Source organism: Ambystoma mexicanum, chromosome 7q (genome assembly GCF_040938575.1).
Source record: "Ambystoma mexicanum isolate Mex_15411 chromosome 7q, UKY_AmexF1_1, whole genome shotgun sequence".
Classification (NCBI taxonomy): Eukaryota; Metazoa; Chordata; class Amphibia; order Caudata; family Ambystomatidae; genus Ambystoma; species Ambystoma mexicanum.
This window is the reverse complement of record NC_090941.1, coordinates 502754961-502780136: the sequence shown is the minus strand read 5'-3', so window position 1 is coordinate 502780136 and position 25176 is coordinate 502754961. Positions and strand designations below refer to the sequence as shown.

General features: G+C 50.7%; 1 protein-coding gene across 3 annotated transcripts in view; it reads left to right on the top strand.

Annotated features, from left to right (window-relative positions):
* The window catches only part of RB1 (RB transcriptional corepressor 1), a 2466185-nt gene that overhangs the window by 2367133 nt on the left and 73876 nt on the right, over window positions 1–25176 (top strand). The window lies entirely within an intron of this gene.

The following is a 25176-nucleotide window of genomic DNA, read 5'->3' as shown; positions in this document are numbered from 1 at the left end:
GTCTGACTCTTTCACTGGTGTCGGTTCCTGAGGCTCCTAGAGCTACCGGCATACGCGCTGATAGGCCCTCTTAGGCCGGGGACAACGGGGAGACACAGCTCTTCTACCACACTAAGGTGTGAGAGGTCCACCGGCTCAGAAACTGGGCATAAGCGTGAGGGGGTGACTGTACGTGAAGAAATTACTACCAGTCTGAGAACTGAGAAGAAAACGCCTACCAGAGTTCCCTCCGAAGTTGCTTCTAGGTCTGGACATGAAAAACTAACTACCAGTTGTACAACTTCGGGTTGGTTCTAGACTTTCTGTACCACCGGCCAAAAAAGGCCCACTGCTCCTACTGCCTCGAAGGACCTTGCGCCGGATTCTAGCTTACTGTGCATTCTGCAAGAGGCTGTGCAGGTACACAAAATGGCGGCCAAGCATGCATCAGATCTCACTGGGTCAGACATCCTGGGTATGGACAAGGAGGCCGCAGGTGGCGCCCTCTCCATCAGAGAGGTCTGCACAAGGGGGCCCTTTGTCATCAGGGGGTGTTAGCGCAGTGCTTCTTTTGGGAAGATGGCCCCCTTGGGGGCATGCATACCCCATTCCTGTGCCGTGAAAGGGCAAGCTGCTAAGAACGCCTAGCGCTTCTGAAGGCCGCACCCTGCCGCCTGCATCAGCCCAACCAGACAGCTTGCAAAGACAGGATTTCTGATGCTCATGAAATTTCAGCAGATTGCGTCTTATCTAAAGGATCTTATCAATGACGTCATTCCCCAAATGCTACCGCTGCAGCTACCTCTGCAGGGGCTCCAGCCGCAGTTGGGGCAGAGAATGGGGTAAGGGCCTTCTCTGTAGCCTACACTGGAGGTGCCGCCTCCTCTAACCGTGCTGCATCCCATCCCATCCCACGGCCTCCGCCCTCTAAGGTGCCACCACCAATCGTACCTTCACCTCAAGGCAATGACCAGCTTGTCCGACACCGACCCCTTTGGGGGAGCAGGTAGGTGATCGAGTGTCCAGGTGGGACTGGTCTTCACCAGGTACGTGGCCTACCACCTGCCACCCCACCAGCCTGTAAGGACAGGTTTTTTGAGAAGCTCCTCATGCTGATGAGGTCCCCCCAGATGGGCTCCATCTGTGATCAGGGACATGCTGCCTCCAGTCCCCCCACTAGCACCCATAGTCATTCCTCCTATGGCTCCGGTGCCTCAGGCCCCTGTGCAGCCCCAGCTGCCCATGCCGGGTCCTTCGATTCCAGCACCCCTGCCTCCTACAGTTCAGGCGGTTGCACACTAGCCTCCGGTTCCGGTCCCCACACCGCAGCCTACGGCTCCCAGCACTCCTCCACTGGCGCCAGACCAGTCGGACACCCTGGTGGAGACCGATGAGGAGGACGACCCTGACACACCATCGTCAGCCAAGGCCTTCCATGATCAACTTGTAGGTATGGCTGAATACTTGGGGCTTCCACAACCTGAGGTTCACCAACCAGAGGCGGGGGTCCTGGCCGAAGTCCTCCCTCTAGGCCCATGACTACAACAGGGATTCTGATGCAGAAGGACGTTGTCGCCTTGGCCCAAAAGGGATGGCTGAAACCCCATTCAGTACAGCCCACCAACAGGCACCTCAATGCCAAGTACAGGCAGTTGCAGGTGGATTCACTCTTGTTGGCACACCCTCTACAACACTCCTCAGTGATTGCTGCGGCTTCCATATACTTGAAGCCTCAGTCTTCATCGGCCACCTTGTCCTCGGCTCTGCTAGGCAAGGAGGAGAAGAGCTTGGAGGCGTATGGAAAGAAGGTCTGTTCCAACGCCTTGCTGCACCTTCGTAAGTCTAATGTGGATGCCATGCTCACAGCCATTAACCAGAGGCCAGGCAGTGGAAGAAGTCCCAGCCTCCCAGCGGGGTATGGGCTTCTACTCCAGGATGTTCGCCCTACACAAGAAGAACCAGGCTGGCCTGAGAGTTGTGTTGGACCTTTCCATCCTAATCCTTTCCCTCCTGCTTCAAAAGTTCAAGATAATTACCCCAGCGCTTATTGCGGAGACACTGTGCAGGGGAGACTGGATGTGCTCCCTGGATCTGAAGGACGCTTACCTACATGTCCCAATTTTGCAGCCCCATCGATCCTCCTGCGGTTCAGGATCATGGGCTTCCATTTCCAATACAAGGTTCTACACTTTGGCCTCAATTCAGCCCTGAGGGTTTTTACCAGGCTTATGAATGCAGTGGCAGCCCTTCTAGGGGGCCCAAGGTCACCATGTCAATACATACCTGGATGACTGGCTCATTAAGGTGAGATCCCCGGAGGCAGTCCATCATACCTCCTCCGCCCTCATGAACACGCTACATGACTTGGGATTCTCAATCAATCTCAAGAAATCTCAGCTGGAATCGACGCAGTCTAACGTTCCTGTGCCTCATCTGGAGGACAAGATCACAGCCATCGGGGGGGGCCACGAGTCATTTTGTCAGCAGAGAGGAGACCTCAGCATGGTGGTACCAGCACCTCTTGGGTGTCATGGCGGCATTTTCCTTACACGCGACTCAAAATTAGGAGATTACAGCTGCACTTCGCCGCCTCATGGAATCCGGAGCGGGGTTCACACGCTGAGCTCGTCGCCATTCCTCCCTTCCTACACCAGGACCTAGTCTGGTGGAGCACAGACTGCAACATGAGGGTAGGCAGACCCTTCCGACAACCAGCACCACAGGTTACCATCACCACAGATGTGTCCTTGGCGGGCTGGGGAGCTACCCTGGACAACCAGAGCGTCCACAGAGTTTGGTCCCTTCAGGAACAGGAGGCCCATATAAATTGGCTAGAGCTGAAGGTCTTCTGGCTGGCTCTCAAGGCCTTCCTACCACTCATCAGTGGCAAAATGAGCTCATTCAGACAGACTACTCCACCAGCATGTACTACCTCAACAAGCAGGGTGGCACCAGGTGCCGTCCTCTATGCACCCTGGCGGTAAACATCTGGGAGTGACCTTCACCTGACAGCGATCTTCCTCCCGGGGGAGCCGAACCTGTAGGTGGACAGGCTCAGCAGGCTGGGGGTGGACAATTACGAATGGCAATTGAATGATCAGGTCCTTCAGGAGATCAACAGGTGGTGCCATCCTCAGGTGGATCTCTTCGCCACCTGGTTCAAGAGGAAGTGCTCCAGTTCACCTCCTGGCTGGGTCAGGGTCTAGGCTCTCTGGGCAATGCGCTTCAGATACAGTGGAACGGCGTGAACGCCTATGCCTTCCCTCCTACTCCACTGGTACACAGGGTGATCTGCAAGATAAGAGGATCCCGGTACCTCGGCATCATTCTGATAGTTCTGTGGTGGCCTGTGAGGCCATGGTTCTTGGAGCTACTCAGCCTGTCGGACCAGCCTCTGATACAACTCCCCGCTCATCTCCTGTCACAGCAGTGGGGCACAGTGATCCACCCCACCCCTCAGTAGCTAGCCCTTGCAGCGTGGTTCCTGAGCAGGTGACACTGAAGCATCTGTGCCTCTCGCGGGCCAACCTCGACATCATTCAGGGTGCTAGGAACGATGCTACTAGAAACCAGTACAAAAGCAAGTGGGCTAGCTTTTGCCACTGGGCCGAATCTAAGGAGGTCGACCCTCTCACTTGCGCTCTGAACGATGTGCTTTCATTTTCAGCACACCTTGCACCTTCTGGAGTGCAGATAGACACATGCCGCACCTATCTGGCGGCCATCGGAGCCTATTGGAACTCGGAGGAGGACGTTTACTCGTCCGCCAATCCGGTGGTTAAAAGACATCTGACGGGCCTCAGTAGGCTCTACCCACCCATCAAGAGGCCACACCCCGTGTGGGACCTCAACATAGTGTTAGGCGCCTTGGCGCATAAACCCTTTGAGCCAATGGCGTCAGCGGACATCAGGCTAGTCACCGTGAAGACAGTTCTTTTGGTGGGTCTTAAGTCTGCACGTCGTGCAAGGAGATCCAAGATCTGGTGGCTTCTGAGCCATACACTACCTTTCATAGGGACAAAGTGGTCCTCGGAACGCATCCTGCGTTCTTACCTAAAGTAGTCTCTGCGTTCCACCTAAATGAGGAGATAGTAATCCCTATTTTCTTTGCACACCCCAAGGACGATGCTCAGAGGATCCTGCATTGTTTAGAAGTTAGGCGAGTGCTGAAGTTCTATCTGGACAGAACCAAGAGCTTTTGCAAATCCGAGGCTCTATTTATCACCTTTGGTGGGTCAATGCCAGGATACCAGGCTTCCAAGGCCTCCATAGCAAGATGGATGACTGCAGCCATTAAGGAGGCCTATGAGGGGAAGCAAGTGACACTTCCGGCAAACATGCACGCCCACGCTATCAGGGCAAAGGCCACGGCGGTCGCATTCCAGAGACACGTTCTGTGGCAGGTTATCAGCAGGGCAGCTATGTGGGCCACTCCCTCCGTGATTAACTTGTTTTCTTAAGGAGGGTCACCTCTCCACCCTGGGGCTACATTCAATTGTAATCGCCCGTGCAGTATGGAGGAAAGGGGACGGGACACAAGAGTAATAAGTTACTCATCGTTGTTACTAACATACTCTTAGTCCATAGTCCCCTTTCCTCCATACGTCCCACCATCCTCCCCCCCTAATAAAACTGGTGTAATAAGGCAATGGTAATCTTGTTGACGTGTCTATGGCGACTGAGGAGTGGCTCCGGTGGCCGGAGTCAGGGGAGCTCATGCTCCCAGGGCCGCACCTGTGCGCACCTCTAAGTTTAAAGGGGAAGAAGATTTTTTCTGGTGAATAAGATTGTCTCCCGTCCCTAGGAGGGACGCCCATGCAGTATTGAGGAAAGGGGACTATGGACTAAGAGTACGTTATTCACTACAGTCACTAATTTATAATTTCTGCTTCCCAGCACAATGCCAAATGTTGCATGTTTTGTCATGGACGGGACAGGGGCTCAGCTCTTTAATGCATGTGTTCCAAATCAGTTGGAACAACCGCAGTTGCTATGCCTTCCCTCCCCGCCTATGCTTCAGAAACTCATCCGCAAGTTCAGGATGTCATTGTGGTGCAGATTGATCCTCTTAGCTCCTCAGTGGCCTCTGAGTGTCTGGTTCTCGCACCTGCTGCAGTTGACAAAACAAGGCCCCATCCCCCTGCCGGTTCATGCCCAGGGATTCCTCACGCAACAGTGGGGGGCAGCAGTACACCCAGAACCAGGCCGGCTAGCGCTCAGCCTGGCCCCTGATCAGTTAAGGTTGTAGGCTTTTCAGGTATCTGTGAGTAACAGGCAGATTATCCAGCGGGCCAGGAAGGCTTCCACCACGGCACATATAAGAGTACATGCACCAGGTATTTTCATTGGTTTCAGGACAAAGGGCTTGACCTGCTTACCTGCTTCTTGGACGATGTTCTGTCTTTCCCTGCTCATCTTGCATAATCAGCGGTCAAAGTAGACAACTGCTGCACTTATTTTTGCAGCCTTAAGTCCCTATAAGAATTCTGAGGAGGGGCTTTTATCGGCTGCAATTCCAGTGGTCAAAGCTCACCTTTAAGGTTTGTCAAGATTGTTCCTGCCAGTAGACAGGCCTCATCCCATCTGGGTTTTAAATGTGGCGTTATCAGCTTTGCAACATAAACCCTTCGAGCCTATGGCCTCGGTGACATCATATGGGACATGCTTAAAGTGATTTTGCTGGTAGCGCTAAAATCCTCAGAGGGTCCGTTGAGATCCAAGTTCCCAGCTTGCGAGCCTTCACTGTTTTCCACAAGGATAATGTGGTCCTCCAAACTCACCCTACAATCCTACATAAGGTGGTCTCCTCCTTCCACTTGAACCAGGAGATTTGTTTGCCGGTCTTCTTCCCAAACCCTCAGTCAAAGGTGGAGAAGTAACTGCATTTGCTAGATCTGCAGAGGGTGCATAAATTCTTCCCCTCACGGTCAAGACAATTCAGAAAGTCAGAGGAGGTGTTTGTCACGTTTGGGAGCTCTGGTCCTGGGACTCAAGAGTCCAAGGCCTCCATTGCCAGGTGGATGGTACTCGTCATCTCAGAGACATATACCGGTATGAAGAAAAAGGTTCCAGGGGGTATTCATGCACCTACATTGCAGGCAAAGGCTACAGCAGTGGCTTTCCTGGGACATGCCTCTTGGGAGGTAATCAGTAAGGCAGCAACTTGGGCTATGCCGTCAGCTTTCTGCAGGCACTATTCCTTAGACACCAGTACCCAGTCCCCGCCCAGTTAAGGTATTCGGTGGAATTGCCCATACAGGATGGAGGAAAGGGGACAGAATGTATGAGTAATAAATGTTACTCAGCGTAGTGACAAGTTTACTTGTCGTCCTAATTCCCCTTACTCCTACCTCCCGTCCCTTTTCCTCCATACTGTATTGGCGTCCCTCGCTAGGGATGGGAAACTGAACCTTTTTCACCAGAAAAAATTGTCTTCCCCATTAAATTTAGATGTGCGCTTGTGTGCAGCCCTGGGAGCATGCACCCCCGTAACTCTGCCCCCCAGTGCCTCTCCCCATTACTCTTTTCGGCGTAGACGTGAACGGACGGCTTTCACCAGAGCTCCTGGGTTAGGTCTCCGGCCTAATTGCACGCACTCTTCCTGGAAAACTTTCTCTTTTTTTCTTTTTTCTGATAGCGTTTGTCAGAGATAATACTCTGTCCTCTGGTGCCATGCTCCTCGCGGCACATGTCGACGAAGGGGGGTTTCATCAGGTGTCCGCCCTGCAAGGGTTCCTTCCCCACGACCGATTCCCCACGTGCTCTGCCTCCAGTGCCTTGGCCCCGCCCACAGCTGGGATGGCTCTCCTGCGTGCAGCGCATTGACGCAAGCTCTAAAGAATCGTTCGGCCAGGTGGAGGGAGCTGTTCGAAAGATCACCTCCAGAGGACATCAAGACGTATGTGAGGAGGAAGACCAGGCCCAAGATAGGTGCCCTGTTCTCCTCCGCACCCCACAAGGGGACTCCTTCCCAGGGAAGCGCCCAAGTGGGAGGGGCCTTTCAGGTCCTAAGACGAGGAAGGGGATCAAGGCTCCTAGAGCTACCAGCCAACAGGCCGAGGGGGGGTCACAAGATCCTCCCGGTCCCACCACTGAGGGACTGCAAGGCTCTGGTATCGGGGACCTCCCAGAGGGGCTTTGTTCTAACACCAGACTCGAAACCTGAGGGGGCGCCTATACGCAGCAGTTGCACTACCGGCGTCATGGCCGAGGACACTCCGCCTCCCAGGTCTCTACCTGAGGTGCGGGGAAGGTCGGAATATTCGCTCTTAAGCATGCAGGTGGAGACCTCATCCAGCAGCAGGCATGTGGTGCAGGGCATTGCAAAATGGCCGCCAGGCTAGACAAGCTGGCGGATCGCCTGGAGCCTCCACCTTCAGGAGAGCAGGCATTGGAACGCACATCTAAATGGGACTGGACAACACCAGTTACCCGACCACATCGTCACAGGGCGGTACGCAGCCCCCAGCTTAGTTCGACAGGGGCCAGCAAGACCTCAGCAGCCACGTGGCCCGGCTCCTGCGCCCCCAGCTCCCTTTACTTGCATGCAAGGATAGGTTCCGAAATGTTCCTTACCCTCATGAAATCACTGCAGATGGGCACCATCCTCAGGGGGTCATCAAAGACATGCTCCTTCCGGTACCACCTCAGGCTTAGACCGTGGTCCAGACCCCGGAGCCGGTTCAGTCCTTGGTTCCCGTGGGCACACGCGTCGTGATGGCTCCTCCTCCAGCACAGCCCCCTCAGCAGCCGCCAGTCAGCACGCCACAGCTACCAGTACTCCTCCGACAGCTCCTGGCCTGCAGGACCCATCGGGTGACTAGAACGAGGATCAGGATACTTCCTTGTCAGCTAAGGCTTTCCATGAGAAGCTGGCTGGTCTGCTAGAATACCTGGGGATCCCGCAGCCACAAATTGAACAACCTGAGGCGGGTGTCTTGGCCGAGGTGCTGACCATCCACCCTACTACAAGGCCTGGCATCCCTCTTCAAAAGAATGTTGAATCCCTGGCCAAAAGGGGATGGGTAAAGCTGCACCCCACACAGCCTACCAATAAAAGCCTGGATGCCAAGACTAGGCAGGCAGAGGGGAACTCGCTCATACTGTCGGTGCACCCCCAACCGCATTCCTCTGTTATAGCTGCAGCCTCCCTTTATTCCAAACCGCAGTCTTCTTCATCTGCCCCAACCTCAGCACTCCTAGGGAAGGAGGAAAACCTGTGGAGTCCTACAGCAAAAAGATTTACTCTAATGCCACGCTCCACCTGCGCCAGTCCAACGCTGATGCTATGTTGGCTGCAGTGAGTCCAAAGCTGTGGCGGGATATAGCAGACTTCCTCCCAGAGCTTCCCATGCATAGACAGGCGCGATTCAAGGTTGGGTTGACAGAGGCCAAAATCGTGGCCCAGGATATTGTGGAGTCTACCGGGGCGCACATCGACATTGCGGGTAGAGCGATCTGTATCCCCATTGATATGAGGAGGACCGCTCGGCTTAAGGTGACCACGTTTAACCCTGATGTGCAGGAGCGCATTCTCGACCTGCCGTTTGGGGGGGCCCTATTTCACTCGACCACGGACGAGGAACTTGTCAAGAAGAAAAATAGCTCACAAGCATCGAAATCCTTGTCAATCCTTAGAAAATCGTCACCCAAGGCCTATAGCCAAAGTCACCAACGCTCAGAGAGAACCTGGATCTTCGGTGGATTCAGGGGCTCTCAGGAGCGACAGCCGACCGGCCTCCTAGCCAGGACAGGCACAAGCAGCACAAATCCTCACAAGGGTTTTTCCCATGCCCCTCCACTATTCCATCCAGATCTAAAAGTGTCCGGTGGGGGGCAGGCTTGTCCTTCACATCCATTCCTGGCGGGCAAGGTTTGCGGACCCATAGATCCTCTCTGTAGTTTCCACAGGCTTCCGTCTACCAATTCCTCTATTCTCCCCTCCACTCCCACAGATTGGGATGGCAACTCTTTTGGCGGAAATCCGCTCGCTCATCACGAGTCAGGCGGTGGAGGAGGTTCCAACTCCACAGCGAGACATGGGCTTCTATTCCTGGTTATTAGGAATTCAGAAAAATAACAAGGCTGGCCTGAGAGTTGTGCTGCGCCGCTCTTCCATGAACCTTTCCCTACCACTTCAAAGGTTTAAGATGGTTACTCCAGCACTCACCGCAAAGACACTGTTGGGGAGACTGGATGTGCTCCCTGGATCTGAAGGATGCTTACCTGCACGTCCTGATTTGGGAGCCCCATCATTCCTTCCTAAGGTTCAGGATCATTGGCTTTCATTTTCAATTCCTCTCTTTTAGCCTCAATTCAGCCTGAGGGTCTTTACAAGGAACTCGGTAGCAGCCCTGCTCAGGGCAGAGGGACACTACCTTTATCGGTACCTCGACGACTGGCTAGTCTGAGCGGAGTCACCGGAGGCTGTACAGCGCACAGCTTCAGCACTTATGCACATGCTATATGAGCTGGAGTTCTCTATCAACCTCAAGAAGTTGCAGCAACTTCCCACTCAGTCCTTAACATTCCAGGGGCTAATTTGGGATACGAGGTTGGAGAGGATCTTTCCCTCAGCAAAAAAGATCACAGAAATCGGGAAGGCCACCAGGCATTTTCTCAGCAGACCAGTGACTTCAGCATGGTGGTACCAGCACTTGCTTAGCTTGCCTCCTGGCTGAATCACACACAATTCTCAAAATGAGGAGTCTGCAGCTGCATTTCTCAGCCTCTTGGAATCAGGAGACGGGCTCCCATGCAGCTCCAGTCAGCATACCACTGCACCTACACCCAGACTTGGAGTGGTGGAGTGCAGAGACCAACCTGTTAGAGAGCAGACCGGTCAGGCAGCCTTCCCTCGGAGATCACCATTACCACGGGCTCGTACCTAGAGGGATGGGGGGGGGGCAACACTGGACAACTACAGTGACAACAGAGTCTGGTCACGGCAGGAACAGCTGGAACACATCAACTGGCTCGAAATGATGGCCATCTGGATTTCCCTCAAAGCGTTCCTTCCCATTGTCAACAGCAAGTCAGTATACATCCAGACCGACAGCTCCACTTGCATCTATTACATCAACAAGCAGGGAGGTACCAGGTCCCCTCCTCTCCCCTCCCCTTCGCTCTGCTGCCTGACCGTCGACATTCGGGAGTGGGCACTGTCTAACAGCATTTACTTGTCAGCAGTCCACCTGCCGAGGGAGTCCAGCCTGGAGGTGGACAGGTTTAGCAGGCTGGGGTTTGACAACTATGAGTGACAGTTGAACAAAGCAGTCCTGAGGGAGATCTTCGACAGCTGGGGCCACCCTCAGGTAGACCTATTCACCACTATGAACAACCGGAGGTGCCCTCAGTTTGCTTCCTGGCTGGGGGAGGGGAAGGGGGCGTGCTACAGATCCCGTGGAACGAAATGAATGCTAACGCATTTCCCCCACTCTTCTGATTCACAAGGTCATCTGCAGGGTCAGGGAGTCACGGAGCCTTTGACTCATCTTGATAGTGCCATGGTGGCCGGCAAGACCTTGGTTCTCTGAGCTCATGCAACTGTCAGACCCAACCTCCAGTACAGCTCCCGCTGGGTCCAACCTGCATACTCTCCTAGCGGGGGGCACAGTGGTTCAACCTGCTGTGCCCTGGCAGCTTGGTTCCTGCATCTACACCTGTCACAGGACAACCTGGCCATCATACAAGGGGCAAGGAGCGACTCCACCACGACCCAGTACAGGAGCAAGTGGACCTAGTTCTGCCACTGGGCCAAGATTAACAAGATTGATCTGCTGAATTGCTCCCTGGACGATGTGTTAGCCTTCTCTGTGCACCTGGCGGCCATAGGAGACTACAAGAATTCCAGAGACATCATCTTCTCCTCCAATCCGGTGTTTAAAAGGCACTTGGTGGGCCTGACCAGATTATATCCTCCTATCAAACGTCCACATCCGGTCTGAGACCTTAACGTGGTGTTGGGCGCCCTGGCTCACAAGCCCTTAGAACCCACGGCTTATGCAGACATCCGGCTGTTTACTATTAAGATTGCCCTGCTGGTTGGCCTAACTTCAGCATGCTGGATCAGCGAGATTCAGGCTCTGGTGGCTTCAGAGCCTTACACCGTGTTTCACCGGAACAAGGTGGTGCTCAGGACGCATCCTGCCTTTATCCTTAAGATTGTCTCTTCTTTTCACATTAACGTTAAGATAGTACTCCCAACGTTCTTTGCGAACCCCAAGGACGAGGTTCAGAAGGTATTGCACTGTCTGGATGACAGGCGTGTGCTAAGATTCTATCTGGATAGGACAAAGAGCTTCTGTAAATCTGATGCCTTGTTCATCACTTTTGGCGGCTCGAAACCAGGCTGACAAGCCTCCAAGGCTTCCATAGCAAGGTGGATGGTTATGGCCATCAAGGAGGCATATGAGGAGCAGCATAAGCCTTTGCCAACAAACATGCATGCCTGTGCCATCAGAGACAAGGCTACGGCTGTGTCTTTCCAAAGACATACGTCCCATGGCAAGCCATCAGCAAGGCAGCAACTTGGGCTTCCCCATCGGCCTTTTGCAAGCACTACTGCTTGGATGCCTGGGAAAGGTCGGACGCGGCATTTGGTCAGGCAGTTTTGAAGAACTTGTTTTCTTAGAGGGGCAACTCTCCTCCCCAGGGCTGCGTTCAGTTGTAATCGCCCATACAGTATGGAGGAAAGGGGACGGGACATAGGAGTAAATTAGAAGTTACTCACCGTAGTGAGTAACATACTCCTAGTCCATAGTGCCTTTTCCTCCATATGTCCTACCGTACCCCCCATAGCATCTCAGTGTCATTAGGCAATCCTAATATTGTTGATGTGTCAAAGGGGACTGAGGAGTGGCGGGGGGGTGGAGTCAGGGAAGCGCATGCTCCCAGTGCCGCGACCCTGCACACATCTAAATTTAAAGGGGAAGACAATTTTTTCTGGTGAAAAAGGTTCGGTTTCCCGTCCCTAGCAAGGGACGCCCATACCGTATGGAGGAAAGGGGACTATGGACTAAGAGTGCGTTAGTCACTACGGTGAGTAACTTCTAATTTACTCCATATGTCCCATCCGCCAGCCTCCTGCTGGTAGACAAATAATTCATCCAGGCATAGCCAGGTTTACTAGAGTTTCATGTGTAAAAAGGGCACTGAGGTGATGTGCCGTAGGGTGGGGCTAGGAAGCATGTCCACGCTGTCATGATGCCTACCCCCAAGCATCCGGACCAAGCCCATCAGCCCCGGGAGCAGACATCTAGACATTTAGTAAAACCTCAGCAGCCCCGGCTAGGGGCTATCTGGGTTCAGTCCTGACGCCTTAGGCGCCAGGCTCATAGTAGGAATCAGTCCTGGCGCCTAAGGCACCAGGCTCATAGTCATTACTTACCTCAGGCAGACCATGCTGCAAATGACTCCAATCCAACATGAAGCCTGAAAGGGACTATTTTCTACAGGGATTATTTTTTACTCGAGTGTGGTTCTAGGGACTTCTTACCTGGGACTACTTTTGAGGCTATTTAAACCACGCCCAACCAGCAACACACGATTCGCATTATTCTGCTTCCAGCAGCGTAACACTCACCGTGCCTGCAGCCTGCATCCAGTCTTCTGCCACGCCCGCCTCGAATCCGAAGCTCCTAAAACAAAGAGGAAAGAAAGGGACAAGGTTAGAAAACAAACTTATTTCTATTCCACACCTGATTCTGGATCCATCTTGTCTCCGGACCTGTAAAGAACATAATTTCTGCACGTGCCGCACCTCCAGCTGCAGCGCCGCGCCATACTCACCAGTCTTCACAGCATCCTTCGGGTCGGCGCTGCCTCCATCATTTCTTAGCCGAACTTCGGCACCTAGGAGACAAAAGAAAACCACAAGGTGAGCCGAGGGAACCAACAAATATAATTCTTACCACCATAGACTTACCTGATTTACCACCGGAGGCATCCTTTTGTGACTCTCCATATTTTCACGTGCCGCATCTGTAAAGAGAGACAAAACAACATGTTTTTCTCGTGCAACATTTAACGGACAGCGCCGGGTAATACAGACTCTTACCTGAGCGCCACCAGCTGCCACAAGAGCATCTTTTCACGAGCCAGCTGCAAGACAAGAAAGGAAGGGGGGGAACAAGAGTGAAAATCGGACATATTGAACTCTATGAACTTAATACTTACTGGTCCTCACCAGGAACCTCGGAGTCAATACTCTCCGGAACTCTCCTGAGCCTTCAAACCAGTGAAGTAACTGGAATCGACGCGCCCCTGCAGATCCACGCAGGATGGAGAGCTCATCTTTCAAGAATATAAGGTGAGATTGCTGTGAGGGCATTTCGGAGGTGATTAGTTGGGGAGAACTGTGGGGGTGCCATCACTTGAATCCACAAGTGGCTAAATCCATCTCTCCACTTGCAGGAGAATATTTTTACGGGTTAAGCAGACAAGATTAGGAGGGCAGATCCAGTCAGTCATCGCTGCACTACACATCACGTGGGTGGAGACCGCAGCTGTCTGGGTCCGACCGACGCCCCTGTGGGAGCCAGGTGAGCGTAACAGAACGCAAAGCCTATCTACAAATCCCCACCCGGGCGTTATAGAAACCTCAGAAACCGACCAACTAGCCCTATTGTTAGGGGAACTTAGGGCAGAAGTGCACTCCGCGCGCCAAGAGACTAATGCCCTCAGGAGAGAACTGATTGTGTCAAAGGAGCGCACTGATGATCTTGCTAGACAATTATTGCAAAACCAAGCTGGGTAAACACCATTATCTGGACTCGGGGGGAATCCAACTCCTGTTTCATCGAGCAATCCTGTGCAAGTGGTTCTACCAGGGAGCATTCCTTTAGCTCCACCCGAACGTTTTGCTGGGGACCCAAAAAAGTTTGCTGTGTTTATGAAACAATGCCGCTTGAACATTTTATGCAGACCTGGAGCTTTTCCGAACGACCAAACCAAAGTAGCCTTTGTACTATCATATCTTAGTGGCAGCGCAGCGGATTGGTCAATTCCATTAGTTAACCAGGATGACCCTCTTCTTCGGGATTTTCAAGGTTTTCAATTGAGCATAGAAAGACTATTTGCCAGACATTCACAGGGACAGGCCCTGGATAACTAACTTTTATCATTACGACAAGGTAACCAGGATCTACTAACCTATATCGCCACTTTCAATAGATTAGTGGTGGAAACAGGATAGCCAGAGGTAAAACGAATTAAATTATATCATCGTGGACTTCGGGGTGAACTCAAAGACGTTTTGGCCCAAGTTTTTAACCCACCTCAGGATTGTGCATAATATATAGACTTAGTGGTCCAGTTAGACCACTGACTTCAGAATAGAAAGGCTGTTCGAGCTAAGTTCGAGAATCGGCTATTGGTTAAACCCAATGTTATCCTCAAAGGAACAAATGTATCAGAACCGATGCAGATCGGGGGGAGTCAAGGGACCCTTAACTCAAAAGGAAAGAGAAAGAAGACGGCAGATGCAATTGTGTCTGTACTGTGGGGCCTCAGGACATTTTCTATGGGATTGCCCTATAAAAACATCTAAAAAAGCAGTCGGAGTTGCTGATCAAAATCAAAAAGAGCTTGATTCAGGAAACGACCACGCCCGACAAGCGTAGAGGTCCGCTTGCCGAGCTTGAAGGAGAATCCTCAGACCTCGCACTTCATCATACCAATGGTCCTTATAGATCCAAGGCAGCCATCACGTATGCACACATTGAGGGCATACATTGATAGCGGAGCCATAGGAAACTATGTGGACCACGAGTTGGCTTCTAGGATGAATCTATCTCTTTGCAAAAAGACCACTTCGGATGTCATCACCACAGTCGATGGAACTGAAATTGCCTCTGGGCCTGTAACTCATTCCACCACAGAGATGACACTATTGGGTCAGGATGGGCATCGAGAGACTATTGTGTTTGATTTAATCAAAGCCCCGCAGTTCCAAATAATACTGGGGATACCTTGGTTGGAAACACATAATCCTTGTATTGATTGGCGAGAGAAGAGAATAACCTTCCCGGATTGTAACCAAGGCCTGGCCACAGTCGCTACTCCAGTCGTGCAGTTACCTCAGGAATATCAAGAATTCCAGGATGTTTTCCAAAAGGAACAGGCAAACACCCTACCACCTCACAGATCATACGATTGTCAAATCGATCTCATACCCGGTGCACAACCTCCATGTAGTAGGATCTACGCCCTTACGGAACCCGAAAACCTTCACCTACGACAATACTTGGACCAATACCTTGCTAATGGCTTCATTCGTCCATCCAAGTCCCCTGCATCTTCAGCTTTGTTCTTCGTGCCTAAAAAGGAAGGTGACCTCAGAACGTGCATAGACTACCGCGCATTAAATCAGATCACGGTTAAGAACGATACCCATTGCCTCTGATCCCCGAATTACTAGACCAAGTAAAGGACGCTTGCATCTACACTAAATTAGATCTCCGAGGGGCATATCATCTGGTACGTGTAAAGAAAGGCGACGAATGGAAGACTGCTTTTTGCACTAAGTATGGGTTATTCGAATACCAGGTGATGCCCTTCGGGTTGTGCAATGCACCAGCAGCCTTCCAGTATTTTATGAACTATGTCCTTCGTGAACTCATTGACGTCTGTGTTGTTGTATACATAGACGATATTCTAGTGTACTCCTCTTCAGAATCAGACCATGTGAAGCACGTTCGTGCAGTCCTTGAGAAACTACGCCAGCACAAGTTATATGCAAAATTGGAAAAATGCGTTTTTCACGCTACGGAAGTTGAATTCCTTGGATTTATCGTGACTTCAAATGGAGTCCGAATGGACTCTCGAAAGGTAGACGCAATCCTCAAGTGGCCATCACCCAGTTCAGTTAAAGGGGTACAAAGCATGCTCGGATTTGCTAATTTCTACCGCAGATTCATTCCGGATTTCTCACATGTTGTACAACCTATCACAGCACTTTTGCGAAAAAACAAACGCTTCTTGTGGACCGAAGAAGCTGAAAAGGCCTTCCAAGAGCTGAAAGCGAAATTCACATCTGCACCTGTCTTAAAGCATCCACGCCCGAACTTCCATACATAGTTAAAACTGATGCATCCAGTTTAGCCATGGGAGCTGTCCTGTCCCAGAAGGATCCTGAAACCAGTCAACTTCACCCAGTAGCATTTTGGTCCAGAAAGTTCTCAGCACTCGAGTTAAACTATGCAGTTACCGATAAAGAATTATTAGCCATCAAAACCGCCTTCAAGGCTTGGCAGCATTATCTTCTCGATGCCAGGCATACCATTACGGTAATCACCGATCACCAGAACTTGCAGTATTTAAAAACAGCCAAGGCCCAATCGTCGCGTCAACTTCAATGGGCATTGTTCTTTGCCGAGTTCGATTTCGTGATCACTTATCGACCAGGTTGTAAAAATTGCAAGGCAGATGCCTTATCCCGAATAGGGATGGGAGAAGCATATGCGAACCCGGAACCGGTGTCTATAATTTCAGAACAAAGAATTCTTGGCATAACCACTCTACAGACACTAGAGGATATTCAAGTAAAGATCCAACAACTCTTCGATCCAACAGCCCTGCAGGACTGGGTGAAAAAAGGTCCGGACTACTCAGTCATCAATGACCTACCTTATTATCAAGGGCGACTATTTCTACCACACAAGGAACTACAAGAACTAGTCATCTCCAATTATCATGACACCCTGATGGAAGGACACCCAGGTATCGCAAAAACTGAAGCTAAAATTAAGAGACAATTCTGGTGGCCCACCTGGCGAAAAAAAGTAAAGTCATTTGTAATGTCTTGTGGCATTTGCGCCCAAAACAAAAGTCAGAAGAAAAAAACAGCTGGCCTCTTACAACCTTTGGATATTCCACCTACACCATTGCACACCCTATCGTTAGACTTTATTACAGATCTACCTCCATGTAATGGATTTAACACCATTCTAGTTATTGTGGATCTTTTTTCCAAGATGGCCTACTTTATTCCTCTAACGGGATTACCTTCTGCTTCAATTCTGGCCAAGGAGTTCCTCGAACATTGTTCGAATACACGGATTTCCTTCCGTATTGGTCTCTGACCGAGGTAGTCAATTCATTTCACATTTTTGGAAGAAATGTTGTCAACTGGCGCAAATCGACGTGAGGTTATCAACCAGTCGCCATCCCCAGACCGATGGTCAGACGGAGAGGACCAACCAGACCCTTGAACAGTACCTACGTTGCATGCTACACCAGACCGAAAGTAATTGGAAAGATATTTTATGGATTTCCGAGTGTGCATACAATAACTCTGTAAATTCAGGAACCGGACAAAGCCCCTTTTATACCATATATGGACATCACCTTCGAACCTCAGAACTAGCTTCGCCTCAGAATTTAGAAATGCCTGCAGTTAGTCATTTGCATTCTACTATTACACAAGCCTTTAAAGAGGCAACAGAACATTTGAAACGAGCAAAAGAGAAATATAAGAAAAATGCTGATCAACATAGAAGTGAAACTCCACAATACCAGATTGGGGATCAAGTTTGGCTCGCTACAAAACACATACCTCTGAAGGGAACACAGACTTTTAACCCTAGATATTTGGGACCTTACACTATTAAGGCCATTATCAACCCGGTAGCCGTCAAATTGGAATTACCCTCTAAAATGCGCATTCATCCTGTCTTTCATGTTTCACTTTTAAAACCAGTTCAACCAGGAACAAGATTAACCAAACCAGCCGATCCCATCTTGATAGATGGAGAACCTGAATTCGAGGTAAAAAATATCCTGGACTCCAAGATGGTTAAATCAAAACTTTTTTATTTAATCGATTGGAAGGGCTACGGACCACAAGAAAGGTCATGGGAACCTAGTGACCACGTCCATGCACCTCGGGTGGTGAAAAGATTCCATCGGAACTTCCCAGACAAACCAGGGCCCAGGGGAAGAACAACTTTAGGAGGGGCCTTGGGGGGGGGGGGGGTGCTGTCATGATGCCTACCCCCAGGCATCCGGGCCAAGCCCATCAGCCCCGGGAGCAGGCATCTAGACATTTAGTAAAACCTCAGCAGCCCCGGCTAGGGGCTATCTGGGTTCAGTCCTGGCGCCCTAGGCGCCAGGCTCATAGTAGGAATCAGTCCTGGCGCCTACCTCAGGCAGACCATGCTGCAAATGACTCCAATCCAACATGAAGCCTGAAAGGGACCATTTTCTACAGGGACTATTTTTTACTCGGGTGTGGTTCTAGGGACTTCTTACCTAGGACTACTTTTGAGGCTATTTAAACCACGCCAGACCAGCAACACACGCTTCGCGTTAGTCTGCATCCAGCAGCATAACACTCACCGTGCCTGCAGCCTGCATCCAGTCTTCTGCCACGCCCGCCTCGAATCCGGAGCTCCTAAAACAAAGAGGAAAGAAAGGGACAAGGTTAGAAAACAAACTTATTTCTATTCCACACCTGATTCTGGATCCATCTTGTCTCTCGGACCTGTAAAGAACTTCATTTCTGCACGCGCCGCACCTTCAGCTGCAGCGCCGCGCCATACTCGCCAATCTTCACAGCATCCTTCGGGTCGGCGCTGCCTCCATAATTTCTTCGCTGAACTTCGGCACCTAGGAGACAAAAGAAAACCACAAGGTGAGCCGAGGGAACCAACAAATATCATTCTTACCACCATAGACTTACCTGATTTACCACCGGAGGCATCCTTTTGTGACTCTCCATATTTTCACGTGCTGCATCTGTAAAGAGAGACAAAACAACACGTTTTCCTCGTGCAACATTTACCGGACAGCGCCGGGTAATACAGACTCTTACCTGAGCGCCAGCAGCTGCCACAAGAGCATCTTTTCACGAGCCAGCTGCAAGACAAGAAAGGAAGGGGGGAACAAGACTGAACATTGGACATATTGAACTCTATTAACTTAATACTTACTGGTCCTCACCAGGAACCTCAGAGTCAATACTCTCCGGAACTCTCCCGAGCCTTCAAACCAGTGAAGTAACTGGAATCGACGCGCCCCTGCAAATCCATGCAGTATGGAGAGCTCATCTTTCAAGAATATAAGGTGAGATTGCTGTGAGGGAATTTCGGAGGTGATTAGTTGGGGAGGACAGTGGGGGTGCCATCACTTGAATCCACAAGTGGCTAAATCCATCTCTCCACTTGCAGGAGAATATTTTTACAGGATAAGCAGACAAGATTAGGAGGGCAGGTCCAGTCAGTCATCGCTGCACTACGCGTCACGTGGGTGGAGACCGCAGCTGTCCGGGTACGACCGATGCCCCTGTGGGAGCCAGGTGAGCGTAACACACGCGCTATACACATTTAAAGGGGAAGCAAATTGTTTGGCTGCCAAAGGTTCCGGTGATGTCCCCATTTCGGGGACATACATACAGGATGGAGACTTAGGGCTATGAATACCCTAGTCACTACGGTGATTAACTTTTATATGCACCCACATGGAAATAAACAGAACACCTGCTGTTGCATTCTTATGCCAATCACACAGTCATAACTGCACATCACTGGAAAGCTCAAATTTGTGGTGTTACTGTGCCGGTAAGATGGTTCAGTGGGTTAAACGCTTGTTGCTGTGATCTGTTTGATCTGCAGGTTGCAGTTTCAAATCCTGGCAAGGTCAACGCAACCTTTTATCCTTCCGAGGTCAAAAGCCAATAAATGAGTACCAATTTCGATTGGGTAATATTAGTAATGTATGTAAATATATCCTAAAGTGCTTTAGATTAAAGCGCTATATAAAAAATGAATTATTATTATTAGTATGCTTTAAAATGTTTTACAGAAATAAATGCAAAACAAAATATTCCAGATTGCAGGTTCAGGGAAAATGGTGCATGCATGAGGTTGGGGGGGGGGGGGCAGTTGAGTGTGTGTTAGATGTTTCTTTTGTGTATGGATGAGCCAGTGGCTGTTGGAGTTGTAAACCTTCTGATGAAGTCTTGTGCCCAGTTCTGGGGACCATCAGGGTGAGAGTTAGGGGAAGGGTGCCTCCCTGAGCCAGTGGTCTTTGGACCTGGGAATGGTATATTTAGGGTCCTGAGTCATCCGTCCTTGGTCCCCGCCACATGGCGGGGGACAATCGGTGTCTCTCTGCATGCCAATCCTGGGAAGCCAACTGCTGGGCCCGACATGCTTTCTAGACAGAAACAGTAATGACATGAAAAAGTGAAGCTTTCCCTTTAAGAGAAATGTTCCCCTGCAGTTGGGTAGCGGGCATGATGATGTTACAAGTTTAATCCAGGCATCAGAAAACATTTTTCCACGCGTCACAGAACCTGGGTTGAACCTTGCAGGACTGCAGACTGCAGAAACAGTGTGGCAAATGTGGCACTTCCTAAATGCTAGCAGCACATATGAGGTCAGAACAAAGGAAAAAGTCCCCACACACGGGTCTGTTGCACAACCCTACTGTCTCCACTGCCTGGGGACACCATGGCAATGTTTTGTAATATATAAAGGAAAACAGAACTAATTGACATTTGAAGAAAAGAGGGGTGTACCACACTTAGATTAATTCGTTAGAAAAACATTTTTATTATGTAAAAAAAGACGACATTCTCATAAAAGACTGTGGTAAAAAATACACAAGCATAAGAAAAACCCTAAAACCAGGTTTCTTAACAAGACGATTACATACAATACACAAATGTGAAATGAAAAAAACAACCAACTTAAATCAAAACAACGTTTAACATACAAAATTACACATGCAAAATTAATTTGTTGCATTCTAGATATAACCCAACATGTTTCTGTCTGTTGACTCCTATGTGTCTGACATTCATCAGGGGTAGCTCTTCACAGTATTTACAAAAATCGTCCCCTCCAGTCGTGGTGGGCGTGGATTTTGACTTGATCCTTAAGGCAATCTATAAAAACATATAAGCATATTAATGTGCGTACACCACTTTTCCGTAAATTACATCAACATTTCAGAACAGAGGCACCCTGAATTAATAAAGCAACCTATATATAGTTCCCATTCGGGAACCCAATAGCACCAAGAAGTCTACTATAAAAATATCTACCTTGAAATCATCGTATTCCAAGGCTTCAAATGTACCCAAGTACACAAAAACATATACAGCCGTATATTCAGCCGCCTTTTGGTTTATCCTATTTGAATGGATATTGGGTCGAAAACACGCTGTGAAGGAGAAAGAAAAAACAGAACAAACCACTGTGTCACACTCCAATACACACAAAACGCAAAAAAAGTGTGTGGGGCGCTAAACCATAAAGCGCATTGCACATACCTCACATAAGCAAAAAGGCCGAATGCTGACAGCTCAGTACAGGAAGGAAACTATCAGTGCCAACACACCCTGGTGGGAGAATCTCCAGCCAGGGATACCATATTATACATCCTCTGCACACATGGTGTATCAGAACATCCCCTAAGCTTTGCAGGATGTTGCTACACCATCAGTATATCACACGCTCAAAGCAACACTGATCTTAGCACAGCCTAGACAACACCTGCAAGCGCTCAGGAGGGAGGAGTGCAAGATGGCAGGTAGCGCGAATATGAACTCTGCCGAATCTCTTGAACCTAAAACAACCACAGGTGCCACAGTCAAGCCAGTCATAGCCCTGACTAAATTATCAGCCACAGGTGAGGACTCTTGCACTATTAATACCCCCAACTCCAGTCAGGTAGCGTGGGTTGTAGGATCCGGAGGCTCATATTTGAAGAAGACTGGAGAGCGGTGGAAGAAGCAGGTGAGATGGTAGGGAGACAGGGGAGAGTAGAGGAGTTGAAGTATGGAGAGCTGGAAGAGGTGATGAGAGCTATGAGTGTAAAAGATGTATTAATAACATCAAAGGGTTTGAGTGAACAGAAGGGGGTGCGAGTCAAGGAAGTATCGATAACGAGACAAGCATGGACAAGCAGTGGTGAACACCTGAGAGGTGGTCATAACAATGAAGGGTGAAAGAGGGAGGAAGGAGGTGGTACAATTAGGAAGAAAGAGGTGGTAACATCAGAAAGCGGATGGTGGTGGGAAGAATAGTGAACATCAGACTCAGGAATATAGTAAGAAGACCCTTTAAGCGGAGTCCAGGATGAGGTATGTGGACCAATGAGATAAGAAGAGCTAATAAATTCACAGGCTGCTCGCGATAGGTAAGAGGTAACACTGGGAAGGGGAGGAGGGGCAGTGCAGATGGTGGCTGAGAGAACATCACAAGTATGGGAATGTAGTAGTAAAGGTGGCCCAGAAGAGATGTGGGAAGAATATCAGCATTGCTTGGATTGCCAGCCTTACCAAAATTAAATTACACTGCTACACTAAACTATCTGAGCCTAGGTTTTAAAGACACTGCTACAGCTTCCACTGGTTTCACCCCTAACCTCATCACAGTCCCTTACTATGAAGGTAAATCTGATAGTAATAACTAAGTTGTCATCCGATATAGCCAACAGTACACTCTTTACATCATCCTCGTTGTCATGAAAAGGCATTGCACTTGTGGTTCCAGATACAGAATCTGCACTGTTCTTTCAGAATTGGAAGGTAAACTTGCATAATCATTGCCATATAGTCGAACTGCAGTTGATAGAGGGCAGGATCAAGCACTGTCAAAGCCATAGGCCTTAATTTTATATACTGAAATGTGTTTGTCTGCTGAGTTTTAATCTATGCTTTGTTTAGTATTTTGTAAGCCATTATTGTTACGCTCACCTGGTATCCACGGGGATGCCACCCAGCCCTGGTTGGATGACTTGCACTCTCAAGCCCTCTCCCGGGCCCTTGGTAAGGCCTCTGGTTAAAGATGGGACTGCAATATAGGAGAGCTGGATTCAATACCAGATTGTCTTTGTTTTCCCACCTCCCTTGGCCTCCTCTCCTTCCTCCCCCTTGGGCCTTCTCCTCACCTTAATATTGTAAAAGGTGGATTCTCCGTCCTGTTCCTCGTGGCAGGGGCGCGTAGGTGTGGGGGGCGAGCAGCGACCAAGTTACTTCACTGGTGCAAGCCCCCTGTGGGAATCCAGGCCTGCTGTGACTCCGTAGGTTTGCTGCTTTACAGTCTTTATTATTTGAACTAAGAGGAACATAAGAACTGCATATAATGTCTTGCTGCTTTCCTTTTAGGTATGGAAAGGTATTTTGGTATTGTCATGCAGTTTGAAGATGAGCATGGGCCGGTAGGCGAAAGCGCTGTGTGCGCGCGATGCTGTCTGGTGAGTAATGCGCGATGTGCGGCGCTGTTTCGCCTTTTATATTGCTAACCTGTGTCTTTTCTCTCTTTGCAGGTCGCGATGTTTCTCTCTGAGCGCCGTGATGTTCCAGCAATGATACTAACCAGGAGATGACTACCCAGGTAAGAATTGTGTGGCTTTCTTCGTTCGGGAGGACACGTGAGTAAACACTTATTAATGCTGTCTTTCTTCCTCCTCTTTCCAGGTTATGGTATTCCAGGATGCATGTGGTGCCGGATGATGGAGTTCGTACCTTCAGGTGAGTGGAACTGAAGTCGGCGATGGATTGAAGACAGGATACTATTCCAGGTAAGTTTCGTAGTGTTCTTTCTCTCTCTGCAGGTCCTTGGTTTCATGTAAGCTGGCATAAAGAACTAGACACAGTGAGCGTTACGCTGCCCGCAGCAGAATAACACGAAGCGTGTTCTGCTGTTTGGGTGTGGTTTAAATAGTCTCAGGTAAAGTAGTCCTGGTAAAATAGTCCCAGGCCTGCCACACCCAAAAGACTAGACCACATGGCTCAGTTCCTTGTAACTGAGCTATGTGTGTGCCTCCATGTTGGCTGACCCCCCAAGTTAAATAGTCCCAAGTAAATAGTCCCATTCTAATGTTGGTCTTCATGATGGTTATGAGCCTGACGCCAAAGGCGCCAGGACTGACTCCAAGAGAGTCTTGGATAAGGTTTTAAGGCCTTTGACCTGGCCCTAGCTGGAAGGCTGACTTGCCAGTGAGGGCCAGGGTTAAGGGTCATGACAATTGTACAGCAAAAAAATAAATTTACCCCAGGCTTGGAGGAGACCCCCGGGCGCGCCTGCGGGAGGAAGCATCCAGACGATTCCCTGGAGAAGGACTGCTGCGGCGCAACGCAAGCTCCCGGGCGGGTCCGGCCTGCGCTGTTACCGTGAAGCCCACCTTTTGTGGAGTAGAGCCGGAGAAGAGGCGCCTAACGGGCGGCGGGCGCTCCCGGCCGGGTGTCGCCTGGTTGGGGGGGCTCGGGCCCGGTGGCCGCGTTGGAGAGAAGAGCGGAGACCAACAGCTGCAGTGCTGGTGAGTGGGGGGCGCTGCGGCTCCGGGCGGGTGTCAGCTGCACCGGCGGAAGCCGAAGGGAGAGGAGGGACTGGCCGAGCCCCCGCCTGCAGGACGGGCTCGGCTGCCGGCTCCGGGAGGAGGACGCACTCAAGAGGCATCGCGGTGAGTCGGGGTCCCCGGGGGGAGACCCAAGGCGGGACGAGCAGATCCCCGGCCACCTGGGAGAGAACTGAGATGGGGGAGCGTGGAGGGAGCCGCCCCGGCCGCCCCCCCTGGAGTATTGGGGGTCGGGGCAGGAGCAGAGACAAAAGAGGCCTTCTGGCCCAGATTCCCCCCTTTCTGGTTTTGGCCCGGTGCACCCCTAGAGGAGTCATCTATGGGGGTAGCTTGAAGCAACTGAGGATTATTCCTGACGGGAGGGCCCCCCCCCCCCCCCCCCGCAATGCTCCTGTGGTAGGAGCCAGAGACTACCTTTTGCCCCGGAGGTATCACGCAGGTGGTCCACTGAAGTAAGGACCCTCATAGCACGGACAACACTGAACACACATGAAGGCCCCGGTGGATAAAGACTTTAGGGGGAGGCTTCTGGAGTGTCGCCGGCCTCACTGGGGCGCGAGCGGACAGGCGGTCCCTTGTGAAGATAGCGGGGGAGAAGCAGCCATAGTAGAAGGAGAAGCACTGAAGGAGAGGGGGAAACAGGGCCGGATCGCACTCTGGTGCCTGTAATTGAAGTGATGGCGGCACGGAGCAAAGGGAAAGGTGGCAAACCGTCCCAGGACCCGCGGGACCCGCAGAGTACCCTCCGCTCCTTGTGGTCTGCGCAAGAGAGAGGTGACGGCTCGGAGGGTAGCATCGAAGGGCTGGAGGGAGCGGGACCCGCGGGGGAGGCGCGGGCCTCATCTCCGGTCAACAGGCAGGACTTGGTGGGTGAGATCCAGGCCCTCCACT